Here is a 16204-nt window from a genome sequence, read left to right as displayed (position 1 = left end):
CAGAGACAAGGGTGTCAAGTGTGACAGGGTTGCGAAAGTGTGTATTACACGGAGAAAAGGGTGTCAAGTGACACGGTGGAGAAAGAGCGTCACAACTCGGATAAGTGTCGTGAGAAATGCAGTTCATTGTAATTTATTATTTTAAATGTTACTTAATTTATTATTTTAGCATAGATATATAGTGACACAGGAGTATCAAGAAAGTTGTACCCTGTGTAGGGTTACGAATTATTTATTATTTTAGTTAGATGCTAATTATAATTTATTATTGTAACGTATATATTATCAGATGTTTATTAGTTCAAATACCTCTAGACCAAAGATTGATTTTTATATAATATTAAAGATTAATTGATTTTAATGTGTATATATGTATCCCGAACACTTTATTACAAAATGAGTAAACCTACCATCTTTAAAAATCACGGGGGGGGGGAAGAAGGAGGGGAAGGGATAGTGGGAGCTAGACTAACCCTACCTTAACAAGCAGCCGGCAGTCAAACTTTCACTTTCGGGGTGTGGGAAAAAAGGCGGGAATAGCGGGAGCTTGACTTACCCTACCTTAACAAGTAGCCGGCAATGAAGCTATTGTTACTATATACTCCCTCGCTACTCCTATCTATTGAACTTTTCCCTCACATGAACCATATCAAGAAACTCACTAGACTAAAGATTTCCTGTCATATTATTCCAATCAATTTGTCTAAAGTTAAAATCTCCCATTATCACCACATTTTCATATCTAGATGCCTCATGAATTTCGTCCCATAACAGCTTACTGCACTCCCTATCAAGATTTGGGGGCTTATAAATCACTCCCAAAATTAATTTGCCACGTCCCTCGAGAAACTGTAGCCAAACAGATGCTGTGTTCGATGTTTCTAATCTTATATCATGTCTAAGACATCATTTTAAATTTTCTCTGACATACATCGCCACACCACCACCCTTCCTGTTGACCCTATCAGTGTGGAATAGTTTATAACCCCGTATGTTGCATTCAGAAGGCATTTCTCTATCTTTCAGGTTGAACCAGGTCTCTGTTTTACCAATAATATCTATATTACCTACACTTGCAAGTAATTTTAGCTCATCTATCTTATTTCTTAGACTCCTACTATTTGTATAGTAAACCTTAAGGGAGCTAGTCACTCGTTGCCCTCTACTATCTCTCTTTGTTTGTTGATCAATTGATTTGCCATTACTAGCAACTTTATTTCGAATATTGTCTTTTAAACATATCCCTGAGGTATCCCGGTAATAACTGCTGTTTTTAACCCTAATGCTGCAGCCTGATTGTTTCCAACAAACACCAATACCTCTATAATCTATCAGTTTAAATTCCTAGAAAAGTCATCAATTACCCTCTCAATTGAATTGACAATTCCTCGCCAAGCTGCTGGTGAGGGTGGACGTTTGCTGCACCTCTCTGACAACCATTGTCACTCAGCCTTGGTGGAGGACGGACGTTGGCAGTTGAGCTAGCACCTGTTGGTAGCACTGAGTGATTTTCACAAAATGGCGCAGGCTATCAGGCGGAGAATCAACACTGTGTGTATTGAGGTGTTGAAAGGAGCAGTTTATCAAACCAATGCCTCTGTTATGCTGCCTGCTATACTACGGGATACCTACTGCATCAGCAAAGACGATCTGTATGGTATCGCCTTAAATGGAGCAACAAGGATATTTGTGAAATTTGTGACGGCTGCGACTTATGACAAGATGGTGGAAAAATACCAAGACGTGTGTATGACGGTTAATCCTGGTCTGGAAGTACGCATGAGGGACGTATCCAAGTATTATACTTGGGTAAAGTTACGGAATGTCCCATTTGAAGCGGATGAAGAAGATATAAAAGCAACATTCAACGAGTATGGTGTTATACATCAGGCAACAGTTGGAAGGTGGTCTGATAATATGTATGGTGGACTGCGTGAGGGCTCCTTTACCCTCAAAATGTCTTTGCGCAAATCTATACCATCATATGTGACTCTGAGTGACTTTAGAATACAGGTATATGTAACATATGCGGGGCAAAGACGAACCTGTAGACTATGTGGAGCCTTTGATCATATAGCAGCAATGTGTCCTCGTCGATCAACACCTGAGAAAAATGGAGAGGGAAAAGGTGTGTGGAAGGAGAGAGAGGTGACGACCCAGTCTACAGGGGAGCATCTTCAAGATCATAGAACATGGAGTGAAATCGTGGAAGACAATCCGGAAGAATGTGTAACATTACCGGAGGTATCTCAGGTTATTGAGAATATGCGTTTGGAGGATGAGGTGAGACGAGAGGATTTGGGTAGTCAGGTTACGGCTACAATAGATAATGTTATTCAAGAATTCTTAGGTAATCAGAATGAGGGCGAGACACTAAGCATGGTGTCAGAAGGGAAACTTCTAGGTGAGGAAGGAATTGAAGAGGTGAGTAATGTGGGTGTTGGGGATAAGCAATTAAACAGGATTAGTGAGGTTGTGGTTGAAGTACACAACGTAGATTGTGGAGATGAGGGAATGCACATAGTAGAGGCATCACGTAAGAGAGAGGCAGGGGCTTCTGATAGTGATGATGTCCTCACACCAGCGCAACGAACTGGTAAGAAACTATCAGTGGATGTAAAAAAAAAAATAACAGGGGGGGGAGGAAAGGGGCAGAGGAAAGGTGAGGCAAAGAATGGACAATGCGATCAGAATGTTCAGCAAAAACGTAAGGAAAGGCAAGGATATCGGTCGATTGGTAAGCCCCCGATAGCATTTTTAAGTGTCTAACCTTAAATGTTAACGGCCTAAGGGCTGATGTAAAGCGTAAGATATTTAGTGTTTTTTTAAAGAGACTTGGCATACAAGTAGTATTTTTACAAGAGCATAATTTCAGGTATGGAAGGGATTTGTCGGTAGACGGATATAAAGTTTATGCTGGGTATACTGGGAAGCTTAAGGGAGGTGCTGCAGTTTTAATAGCTGAGACCAGTCCGTTCCAATTGTTACATTGGGAAGAAGGGGGAGATGGGAGAGTAGCGAGGGTGGATGGGACATGGGGTGGGGTACGTGTGTGTTTTGTGAGTGTATACATGCCGGCGGACAGTAATAGACGTGTTAAAGAGGAATTTGTAAGGGACACACTAATTTATCATATGCGGGGTTTACCTGTTTATTCATTATCTGGAGGGGATTGGAATAGTGTGATACGTAGAAAAGATGTGGAGCCGAGGGATGCAGGGTGTGTTCTGGGGGTTCTACGAGATGTTTTAGGGGGAGTTGGCTTAACGGATGTTGTGAGGGGGGAGGGGTGGAACGTGGAGCATACATATGTGAGGAGAGGATACGCGGCACGACTAGATCGTATTTATGCTTCTCCCGGGTTACAGGTGGCTACTACAGAAACTATAAATGTAGTGTTTTCAGATCATAGAGGAGTGGTCGTGGATGTGGGATGGGGAGGTTTACCAAAGCGTTACATGAGTTATTGGAAACTTAATGTGAGATTGTTAGATGAGAAGGAAGACGGTGATAGTTTTGTTGAGTGGTGGACAAAGGAGTGGAACAAGGGGAGAAAAGGAGGTGATATCCTACGATGGTGGGAGGAATATGCCAAACCAGGAATCAAAAATTTTTATATGAGGAAAGGAAAGGAGGTAAGTCAATGGAAATATGGCTTACAGAGATATTTGGAAGGGCTGCTGAAACAGTGCTATGAAGGTTTTAGTGGGGTTTATCCAGTACAAGAGATTGAGGGCATCAAAGCGCAATTAATGGAAATGCAGAATGCAAGATTTGATGGTGAGAGAATGAGAGGTGGATTGGAAGATGTTTTATGGGGAGATAAGCCATCCGCCTGTGTTTTGCGGCGATTAAAGACGCGACAGAAGACAATGACTATGATGAATTTGGACGTACATACGGATGTGGGAGGGTATACGATGGGACAGAGGTTAGTAACTACGGAAAGTATGAGTGGTTATGCTGATAAGTGGTTTGAGATATATATGAGAGGGGGAAACAGAAAGATAGCGGATATGAAGATTTTAGAGAAGGGGATACAGAGCAACATAGAGTCAGCAGATAGAGCGATGATAGAAGGGCCTATAGATGAAGAGGAAGTGAGGACGGCATTAAAAGGGATGAGTGTCGGGAAAGCACCTGGGATAGATGGAATCCCAAATGAATTTTATTTGAGCAACTGGGATGTCATGAAGGAATTCTTGGTGCAGTTGATGAATGTAATGAAGGATAAGGGAAGCATGAGTCTAACACAAAGGACAGGTGTAGTAGTTATGGTTCCAAAGGGGGAAGTACAGAATAGCATCCTAGATTATAGAGGTTTATCATTAATGTGCGGGGATTATAAATTGTTTGCCAGGGTGTTAGGTAATAGATTGCGTAAAGTAATTGGGAAGGTTATAGATGGGGGACAGATGGGTGTGCCAGGGAGAACAATGTTTAGTGGGCATGGGAGGATAAAAGGTTATATAGAGGAGCGTAGGATGGATGGTGGAGGTGTTCTTGCGTTGGATTGGAAGGCGGCTTATGATTGTGTAGAGAGAGAGACATTATGGATGATTATGAGGAAGATTGGGTTCGGTGAGGAAATCGTGCAGTGGGCGGAAACTTTATATAGAGGTGCAGAAATACGAGTGCAAATTAATGGAAGGGTGGGGAAGATGGTTAGTATGGGTAGGGGGCTGAGGCAGGGATGCCCCATGTCTCAGATCCTATTTGCATGTCTGCAAGACCCATTATATAGGTTGATAAATGTTGGTGTAAGTGAGGGGGAGGTAAGACTTAGGGGTGCTACGGGTATAGTTGGCTATGTAGATGACACGACGGTCTTAGTGGGGGGAGAGGAGGGGTTAAAGAATGTAAGTAGAATTGTTGAAATATTTAGTGGAGCAACAGGTATGAATGTTAATAGTGAGAAGTCGAAATTACTGGAGGTGGGGTCATGGGTGGGAGGGGAACTGGGAAAAAAGTTTGGATGGCAGGTAGTAGAGCAGTTAAAAATTTGTGGAGTATTGTACAGAGGGGCAGCGCAGGAGACTCGAGAGGCAAATTCTAAAAGGGTAGTGCAAAGAGTATTGCTTAGGTTAGGGGGAATAAGAACGAGTGGTTTGACTATACAACAGAGAGTCATTGTAGTTAATACACTCATTTATCCTAAATTGTGGCACGTGGCTGTGGTGTACCCATTGATGGCGAAAGATGTGCGGCAAGTGCAAAGGAAAGTACTGAATTTTATATGGGGATATGGATGTCATTGGCTGAGGCAAACGGTTGTAATGACACCGCTGGCAAAAGGGGGTTTAGGTTTAATTCCTTTGGGTAGCAGACTGAAGAGCATGTACGTGAAGCATTGTTATCTGAGATTGGGCGGGGAACGTGGTGTCAGAGTGAGAAAAGTGATGGAAGATGTGAGGCGGTGGTGGGGGGGTAGGGAATTAGAGGAGTGTACGAGTATGTTGAGATACTTATTACAAGTAAGAAATCCGGAAAATGTATCGGCGTGTGTTTTGGGGAGGTTGGAAAGGGTTCAAGAGGTGTTGGAAGGGGAGACAGTTTTTCCATTATATAATTGGACACGAATCTGGGGAGACTTCAGTAAGTTACGGGTGAAGTCAAGGGTAAAGGAAACTATGTATAGGTTTTTACATGGGATTTTGCCAACTAAAGTACGACTGTATCAGATGGGAATTTTGAAGTCTCAATGTTGTGTTTTGTGTGGGGGGGAGGAAACAGCTTATCATGTGGTGTATTTCTGTGAGCATATCGAGCGGGCACGTCTATGGTTACGCAGAGTGTTGGATATGGTGGGTGGGAGTGGGTTAGTGGTATTAAGGGCACTAAGTTTGGATATAGAGGGAGTGGGAGATAGTGTGAGGAGGGCCGTCATGTATTTAGTGGTAGATTATGTCTATATATCGTGGGTGATGAGGGAAGTGGGGGGGGAGGAACGAATAAGGGCTTTAGCAGGACACTTCTATAGAACAAAGTGTATAAATGAGGTAGTGTATGGACGTAGATGGGCCAGAGATTTTCCGGTATCGTATAGAGGTATGACTGTGAGAGGGTTGCGCGCATTAGTGTCGTAATGGCTGGGTGGACTGGTCTCTGTAAAAGGGGGGAGGGTAAAATGAATTAAATGGATATAGAATATCATGATTATTAAGCATAGTTTCCTGAGAAGCAAGAGGCGGCTTACCAATTCGATTAGGGGCTATAATGTTGTATTATTAACCATAGTGCGTGAAAGAGCAAGTCTAAAAATCGCTCTGAAACATGTCATTAAACATCTAGAATTTGTTGAACAAGACAATACGTGTTTAATAATATACATTCTTGGTATATGTAATACAAGTGTGTATTTCAATATCCAGTGTACAGTTATCATATTGTTTGACATTGTTCACTATAGTAAAGCAGTGTTATTATACAAATATTGTCATAAAGTATAATAGATGTCAGTATTTTAAAAGTTCATTGAATAGTTTTAAGATGTTGTGGAGTCTATGTTTCATGTCGGCACATAGATAAACGTGTAAGTGTATTGCACATATGTAATTTCATTTAGTTCTGTGGAGGATCAGCTAAGGCGTCTTTTCTTTATTAACGCATAGTAATGTTTTAAACTAAAAATGAGAATGTATGGAGTATATAATACTGTTAAAGTACATGTTCATCATTGTGGTTTAGCGCAACTTTTTGAGTGTAATAACAACAATTACGTAAATGTTGGGGGGGGGGGGGTGAGTCACTAATATTGTAAGTGCTTTGTATCATTGTACATTATGTTAGTTATGTAGTTAGGTGCATATCAGACTCATAATGAGTAGTGTTACTTAGTGGGCAGGATCAGAGCCACTGATAATGTCTCTTTTTATGTATATTTATTCACATATATATACGTAACTATCTATGTATATTGTATGAACTGCTTTAAATAAAATATAAAAAAAAAAAAATTGAATTGGCTAATGCAGCCACTCCATCCCCAGAGAGATGAACCCCATCCCTTGCATACATATCACGTTTGCCAAAGAATAGGTCCCAGTCATCAATGAATGGGATTGCAAGTTCCTTGCAGTACTTGTCTAGCCAGCAATTTATACCAATTGACCTAGACATCCATTCATTGCCCACTCCCTTTCTAGGCAAGATGTTACATATGACTGGGATCCCTCCCTTAGACCTAACTACTTCTATGGCTGACCTGTACTTATCCAGCAGCTCCTCTCTTCTGCCCTTCCCAATGTCATTACCTCCAGCACTAAGACAGATAATGGGCTTGTTCCCATTACCTGCCATAATATTATCCAACCTGCTGAATTTGTCGCCAACACCAGCTCCCGGAAGACACACTCTCTGTCTGACCTTTCTGTCTCTGTTACAAAATGCACGGTCCATATGTCTTATCTGAGAACCACCTGCTATTAAAATATTCTAACCTTGATTAGCAGGGGAATCAGTGGTACCTTCAACCTCACTAACCACTGAAGTACACTCATCTTGGAGAACAGAGAATCGATTTCCTACCTTCTCATCTTCTCTAACTCTCATCATCTTCCTTCTTCCTGAACTGTGAACCACTTGCCACTTAAAGCAGCTGCCACTATCACTGCTGGTGACCATTTCCTCTTTACCAGCTAAATCCTTCTCACACTCACTCCCAAACTCACCTATGCGAAGCTTCAGCTTCCTATTTTCCTCCTGAAGAAGTAGAATCTCCTTCTTCAACACTTGAACCTGGGAATCTAAAGCACTACAACAAGTCATGGTGCTTGGTAACAGCCCACGCTAACTCCCAAGAGCTTAGGCAGGTATGACCGCACGTGACCACTCGTTCCCTAGGCTTTCTTAACTTGTTTAACTTCAAATTTTTTTCTTATTTTCATCAATATTTCTTGACAGTGCCTTTCCCACTCTATCATCTACTCTCCTTTTGCACTCACTACTCTCTTCACCTTTCTTTTACTCTCCATATACTCTACTCTTCTTATAACACTTCAGCTTTGTAAAAACCTCTCATAAGCTACCTTTTTTCTTTTTTTTTAGCCCTATACTTCATCATTCCACCAATCACTCCTCTTTCCTCCCGCCCCCACCCTCCTATAACCACAAACTTCTGTCTCACATTGTAATACTGCATTTTTAAAACTATTCCAACCCTCTTCATCCCCTCCCCCCCCTTCACTACTCATACTTGCACTAGGCCATTTTTCTGCCAGTAGTTGCTTATATCTCACCCTAACTTCCTCCTCCCTTAGTTTATACAATACATACACATATATATATATATATATATATATATATATATATATATATATATATATATATATATATATATATATATATATATATATATATAATGTCGTGCCGAATAGGCAGAACTTGCGATCTTGGCTTAAATAGCAACATTCATCTTGCCAAATAGGACAAGTGAAAATTTGTGTATGCAATAATTTCGCCAAAATCATTCTGAACCTAACGAAAAAATATATATTTCACTGTGTTTGTTTAGTATTAAATTATTGTAAACAAATCTAAAATATATTTAGTTGGGTTAGGCTAAAATAAATTGCTCTTGTTATAATAAGGTTAGGTAAGTTTTCTAAGATTCTTTTGGTGCAAAATTATAATTTTTTACATCAACATTAATGAAAAAAATATATCTTTAAACGTATAAGAAAAAATTTTAGAAAGGACTTAATTTTAAATGAGTTCATGCTAATTGACCAGTTTTACATATTCGGCACGACATATTGTTTAATATATTTATATTTATATTGTTTAATATATTTATAGATGGGGTTGTAAAAGAAGTAAATGCTAGGGTGTTCGGGAGAGGGGTGGGATTAAATTATGGGGAATCAAATTCAAAATGGGAATTGACACAGTTACTTTTTGCTGATGATACTGTGCTTATGGGAGATTCTAAAGAAAAATTGCAAAGGTTGGTGGATGAGTTTGAGAATTGGTGTAAAGGTAGAAAGTTGAAAGTGAACATAGAAAAGAGTAAGGTGATGAGGGTATCAAATGATTTAGATAAAGAAAAATTGGATATCAAATTGGGGAGGAGGAGTATGGAAGAAGTGAATGTTTTCAGATACTTGGGAGTTGACGTGTCGGCGGATGGATTTATGAAGGATGAGGTTAATCATAGAATTGATGAGGGAAAAAAGGTGAGTGGTGCGTTGAGGTATATGTGGAGTCAAAAAACGTTATCTATGGAGCCAAAGAAGGGAATGTATGAAAGTATAGTAGTACCAACACTCTTATGTGGATGTGAAGCTTGGGTGGTAAATGCAGCAGCGATGAGACGGTTGGAGGCAGTGGAGATGTCCTGTCTAAGGGCAATGTGTGGTGTAAATATTATGCAGAAAATTCGGAGAGAGGAAATTAGGAGAAGGTATGGAGTTAATAAAAGCATTAGTCAGAGGGCAGAAGAGGGGTTGTTGAGGTGGTTTGGTCATTTAGAGAGAATGGATCAAAGTAGAATGACATAGAAAGCATATAAATCTATAGGGGAAGGAAAGAGGGGTAGGGGTCGTCCTCGAAAGGGTTGGAAAGAGGGGGTAAAGGAGGTTTTGTGGGCGAGGGGCTTGGACTTCCAGCAAGCGTGCATGAGCGTGTTAGATAGGAGTGAATGGAGACGAATGATACTTGGGACCTGACGATCTGTTGGAGTGTGAGCAGGGTAATATTTAGTGAAGGGATTCAGGGAAACCGGTTATTTTCATATAGTCGGACTTGAGTCCTGGAAATGGGAAGTACAATGCCTGCACTTTAAAGGAGGGGTTTGGGATATTGGCAGTTTGGAGGGATATGTTGTGTATCTTTATACGTATATGCTTCTAAGCTGTTGTATTCTGAGCACCTCTGCAAAAGCAGTGATAATGTGTAAGTGTGGTGAAAGTGTTGAATGATGATGAAAGTATTTTCTTTTTGGGGATTTTCTTTCTTTTTTGGGTCACCCTGCCTCGGTGGGAGACGACCAACTTGTTGAAAAATATATATATATATATATATATATATATATATATATATATATATATATATATATATATATATATATATATATATATATATATATATATATATATATATATATATATATATATATATATATACATGCATAGAGCGTGTGTGTGTGTGTGTGTAATGTCGTGCCGAATAGGTAAAACTTGCTATTTTTTCGTAATTAGCAACGCTCTTCTTGCAGAATAAGTCAATCGAAAATTTGTGTATGCAGTAATTTCGCTTAAATCATCCTGAACCTTACGAAAAAATGTTTTTCTTTGTGTGTGTTTATTATTAAATTATTGTAAAATTATCTGAAATATATTTAGATGGATTAGGCTAAATTAAATTGTGATTGTTATAATAAGGTTAGGTAAGTTTTCTAACGTTCCTTTGGTAGAAAAATATTAATTTTTACATTAACATAAGCAAAAAATATATATCTTTAAACGTATAAGAGAATTTTAGAAATGACTTAATTTTAAATGAGTTCTTGCTAATTGACCAGTTTTACATATTCTGCACGACGGACAATACAAAGTAAAATAACTGGTAAATACTACAAAATGTAGATACACAGAAAGTACTGGCAATTAATTTTGTCAACCAATCACCATCATCGTTACAAACTGCATTAATTCATTCATGAAAATAATCTTTGCTCCTTTGTTTAACATGTTTGAGTTACCAGAAATCGCTTTTGCCAAGCAGAGAAAGTAGAGGTCTTTCTTTTTTTTCCTTCAAGTGTACATGAGAACCTCCATGCCCAGCTTCGTATATTGACATTTGTTAAGCGGCAGACATATTTTCCTTTTTTTATATATGCAGCTCATCTATATTATGTCATTTTCTGCAAGAACAGTGTTGAGATATTGTACATAACAGCATGAATTACGTGTTATATGTGACATGTGTTGTATTACTGTATTTTGTGTCCCCCAGGGAGCATGGCTTGGCTCAGGAATGATGTGTTGTCGTTCCTGCCAGACCTCATCACCTACACGACACTCACATTAGTCGTCGCCATCGTACTGCCATGGCTCATCAGGAGGCAGCGGAAGGTATCTGCAGATTTTTAAGTACAGAGCATGTACTGTAACAAAAAGTTATTGTTTTAATTTTGGAAAAATGTCGTGTAGATCAGGACAGCTGCACAATGTGGTATATCAAAGTCTGATAATAACAAACGTTATATAAATGAGGATTAGCAGCAAAATGCTGTTGCATTAATTCTGAAAGTAAATGAAACGCAATATGTAATTATGTGGACTGGGGACAACTGAGTACTATATTGCTAAACAGTTTCTCATACTAATTTGTGAGATTTAGTAGTTTCCTGGTGACGATATATTGTCTTGTCATCTTGGGTAACAGATCGCAGTGGATATGACACTAAAAATATTTCAAGTATTGAATTATATACCAAAATTCTCGTTAAAATAAAGTTTCTGCATTGATAAATTTTATGTTTCGGTTCTCTTATCAATTATTATATTTAAATAGATATGGCTGATAGAGCAGATTCCAGGACCGAAGGGACTTCCCATACTCGGTAATGCACTTGACGTCAATGTTGAGCCTCGAGGTAAGTTAACGTTATGTTTACTCATATTTTAATGGTAGTATATATTTGTTTCTTAATTATAGTGCGTATTTTTTGCATTGATATTGCTCAGGTGTATTTTTGTTATAATAATCGCACTTTTTATTAGTAAAATACAGTTCTGGACGTAAATATTAAATAGTATTGTTAATGATTTAAAAAATTGGTTAATATAAATGTCAAATAAACATAATTCACGTTGTAAGGATTTATTAAGATCATTAGATCTCTTCCCATAATATTTTTTGTGCTCTCAAGCAGCAACTTTCCATGTAGAACATTGTTTCTCATTTGCATTTTGAGAGGCCAGATGAATGCATTCTTCCATTCCGTATTTTGTCGTACAATATTCCTGTAAAAGAAGCAAGAACTCCTGGGAAAGATATGAAGAAAATCAAACTTAGGGACGACCCTTAACTTTCATGAAACGTTTAGAAATGATGTTTCGGACCACTAAGGACCACTGTAGTGTTTCTTGATTTAATAATACTTTAGGAATGACCGAAACGTCAAGTTTCATCTCCAGTTAGAGGTTGACTATGTAGTGTTGCAGCCACGATACTGTAACTTGTATTCCTCACATAACATTTTGCTTATGTGATACTGAAATGTGTTGTATTATGCTTCTATCTACATCTTACTTTACAATAATATAATTTCTTAGATATTACCCCCCTCCCCTCCAACCATGTAGAAGTACTTGTACAACGTCTGGTTATCTTCATTGTAGACGTTTCGCCATCCAGTGGCTTTATCAATACAGATTCTTGGACATAATAAGAAATACGAAGAACTATATACAAAAGATGAGGTAATCAGTCCCTCAGCCTTGGAGGTGTGTTTAGAGCACCGTGGTTGTAGAGATTCTCTACAACCACGGTGCTCTAAATACCACCTCCAAGGCTGACGGACTGATTACCTCATCTTTTGTATATAGTTCTTCGTATTTCTTAATATGTAATAGAGATAACCAGATGTTGTACAAGTGTCTTAACTTTCATCTTGTCGGTATTGTATACCTATCTTGCACATGTAGAAGTAGTGTACTTCACCAGTGTCACAAAGTACAACACTAATACTGTACACAATACAGTGTTAATGCTGTACTTATGAGAGATTAAACATTTTCATTGTGTTTAAGTTTAATATGTTTATTATGCACCCCATATCCATCCTGTGGGCGGCAGTCAAAGGATTACAGAGGTACATAATGGGTCCAGGGACTGGGCCTCAAAGTTTTGATAGCTGAGCAAGTTACAGAGGTAATGAATTCACAATTTACAAAGGTAATGAACTCACAATTTACAAAGGTAATGAACTCCAGGTAGGTCTAGTCACAATCATGACAAGTTACAAAGGTATTTACAGATTACAGAGGTACACAATGGGTCCAGGGACCGGGCTCCAAAGTTTTGATGGCTGAACTAGGTACAAGGTAATGAACTCACAAGTTACAAAGGTAATGAACTCACAAGTTACAAAGGTAATGAATACTGTAAGAATGGTTACTTACGTTTATACATGGCTACAATCATGAACAAATTTTAGAGTAATGAGCAATTCACACTTCCACACCCGGTCACAACTGTAGTGAGTTATTGGTGCAAATGTTGATTGCTGAGTCTCTCTCTCTCTCTCTCACACACACACACACATACAAATTCATACACACACACATATAAACACACACACACACACACACACACAAATCGGCCTGACCACACTGGAGGACAGGAGGGTCAGGGGAGACATGATAACGACATATAAAATACTGCGTGGAATAGACAAGGTGGACAAAGACAGGATGTTCCAGGGAGGGGACACAGAAACAAGAGGCCACAATTGGAAGTTGAAGACACAAATGAGTCAGAGAGATAGTAGGAAGTATTTCTTCAGTCATAGAGTTGTAAGGCAGTGGAATAGCCTAGAAAATGACGTAGTGGAGGCAGGAACCATACACAGTTTTAAGACGAGGTTTGATAAAGCTCATGGAGCGGGGAGAGAGAGGGCCTAGTAGCAACCGGTGAAGAGGCGGGGCCAGGAGCTAGGACTCGACCCCTGCAACCACAAATAGGTGAGTACAAATAGGTGAGTACACACACACACACACACACACACACACACACACACACACACACACATTCACAAACTCATACAAACACACGCACACACACTCATACACACACACACACTCATACACACACACACTCATACACACACACACACACACACACACACACACACACACACACACACACACACACACACACACACACACACACACACACACACACACTCACACATGCACATATGTGGTAATGCTTTATTTACAGCTAGCAAAGTCAGGGTATTTCTCCAGAATGGTCTGTAATATACCACTGTGGATAAAATACTTAGCCATTTCTTGAACACTTCTGAGTGAGTTGTTTCTAAATTCATTAATTTTATCGCACTCCAGTACATAATGACGCAGGGTGTGACAATAATCCATCTGGCAAAGTTTACATTTCGTTTGGTCTACATCTGGTGGTGGTGATTTAACCTGCCAAAGATACTTGTAACCCAGCCGGAGCCGGGCGGTAGTGACATCCAAGAGTCTGCTTATTTTGTTGGATGCACCATAGACATGTGGCTCCTCCTGCATGATAGAATGATGATAGATAGACTCACTGGTGTCAATCTCCCTGAGTCTTAAGTCCATAAAATTCAGCTGAAGTTCTTTTCGTATTATTGTTCTCAAACTACTACCTGACAAGCCAAGATTGTAATCTACTCCCTCTTTGAAAGCATACAGCTTAGCCAATTTATCAGTTCTATCATGCATCTGAAGACCAATGTGAGATGGAATCCACAGCATGTGCACTCTGACTCCACTGTCCACAATCCTACCATACCTGTGTCTGGCTTCTGACACAAGCATGCCACAATTTATGCTTAATGAGTTGAGAGCATTTATGGATGACAGAGAATCAGTTACAATTAAACTGTCAATCTTTGATACATAGATGCATTTATTATTATTATTACCATTATTAATGACAATGTAAATGACAATACTACTACTACTACTACTATTGCTACTACTGTTGCTGCTATTACTACAATTACTACTAAGACTACTACTACTACTACTACTAATAATAATAATAATAATAATAGTATAATGCAATACATCCACAGGTAAATAGCACTGTACACACTTTATCTACCCAGAAAACGTAGTCTTAGTGATTCTAAGATGAAATAGCAGTTTTTAAATGAAGAAAATTTTAATTAAGATTGTACAGGTTTAGGCTTACGCTAATGAGCATAAACCTGTAAAGTTTTTAAAAGTCTGCAGTTTTTAAATTAGAAAGTTTAGAGACTTTACAGGTTCATGCTTACACCCATAAAAAATTATGCCAAGAAAATTAACATGTATTACGTGTCACATAAAATTTACTCACATAATATAGTCATTGTTAGTTAAAGTATCAATAACTTATAAACATCTGTATTTAAATGCCATAAGGACGTGATGATGCTGGTGGGTGTTAATTTTATTATTCTTTTCTATGTAGCACTATTTTTGTAGCTTATTTCATATTCTCTTTGCAATGGCCTGGAAATAATAAATTATATTTAATTTTCAGAATTTTTCAAAAGAATATATTGATTCTGCGACTTCGTCAGTGTTGCAAGACTCTGACTTGGTCAAGTGCCGTATTGTTTATGTCAGAGGCCACATATGTAGAGGATATTCCCTACATGTGAAAGGCGGTTGTAGGCCACGTTACACATTGTCTTGGCGCAGTAGTTTCAAATATTGTAGATAAGAATTAGGGTAGAAATTAATTATTTGGGATTTTTTCAAGATTAATAATCCGGTATTGTATGCTGGAAGTAATGCACCAGATGGCTCATTAGGGCCCCTGGCCCAGCAAGTGGCCCCTGAGACAGCAAGTGACACATGCAGTAAGTGAGTTATTAGGGGCCTTGACCCAGCAAGTTGCACATCAAGGAACTTAAAAGAAACAAGTTAAAGTGTTTTATTGGCTTCATAAACATGAGTTATTATTTTTTGTCTTTACTTGCTAATATGAAGTATAATTTAATTTTTTTTAAATATTTGATTAACCGTTGTTTACAATGTTAAATCGCGCAATTTAAAACTTCAAATACTTTATAGTGAAGTATCAAAGTAGTGCTGTAAGTTTGTTGATTTTATTTAGATTTATTTAACCAGCCTGACAATCAGCAGAAGCAGCTACTGAACCAATGACAGATGCTCGTATTATATTCACTGAGTCAGCCAACCTTGGTGGGAAATAACCTATATGTTACAAAGTTGAAGGTTGTCCACCAACTCCAGCGACCATGAGTTGAACAGGAATTAAAACAATGATCTGTGCTAGAGTCTCCCATTGTTTATTATGAGTCTCGAGTGAACAGCGCATTCAGCGATCAATGACAAAATTAATACATAATATTAGAAATCTTCCGTATGAAGAAAGATTGAAGTCCCTTAAATTACATTCAGTAGTAAGACGAAGAATGAAGGGAGGCATGATCAAAGTGTATAAGTGGAAGATCGGTATTTATAAAGGGGAT

The 16204-nt window shown here is 38.6% G+C and overlaps 1 long non-coding RNA gene across 1 annotated transcript in view; it reads left to right on the top strand.

The window, feature by feature from the left end:
* Positions 1–11595, top strand: part of LOC138853815 (uncharacterized) — a 47762-nt gene extending 36167 nt beyond the window's left edge. Inside the window, exons 2-3 of the long non-coding RNA XR_011392981.1 lie at positions 10954–11072; positions 11515–11595. This is a non-coding gene — a long non-coding RNA (uncharacterized lncRNA). The remainder of the gene's footprint in view (positions 1–10953; positions 11073–11514) is intronic.
* Positions 11596–16204: the final 4609 nt, after the last annotated feature.

Source organism: Cherax quadricarinatus, chromosome 41 (assembly GCF_038502225.1).
Source record: "Cherax quadricarinatus isolate ZL_2023a chromosome 41, ASM3850222v1, whole genome shotgun sequence".
NCBI lineage: Eukaryota > Metazoa > Arthropoda > Malacostraca > Decapoda > Parastacidae > Cherax > Cherax quadricarinatus.
The sequence above is the reverse complement of the archived record's forward strand: the minus strand, read 5'-3'. Positions and strand labels throughout refer to the sequence as shown.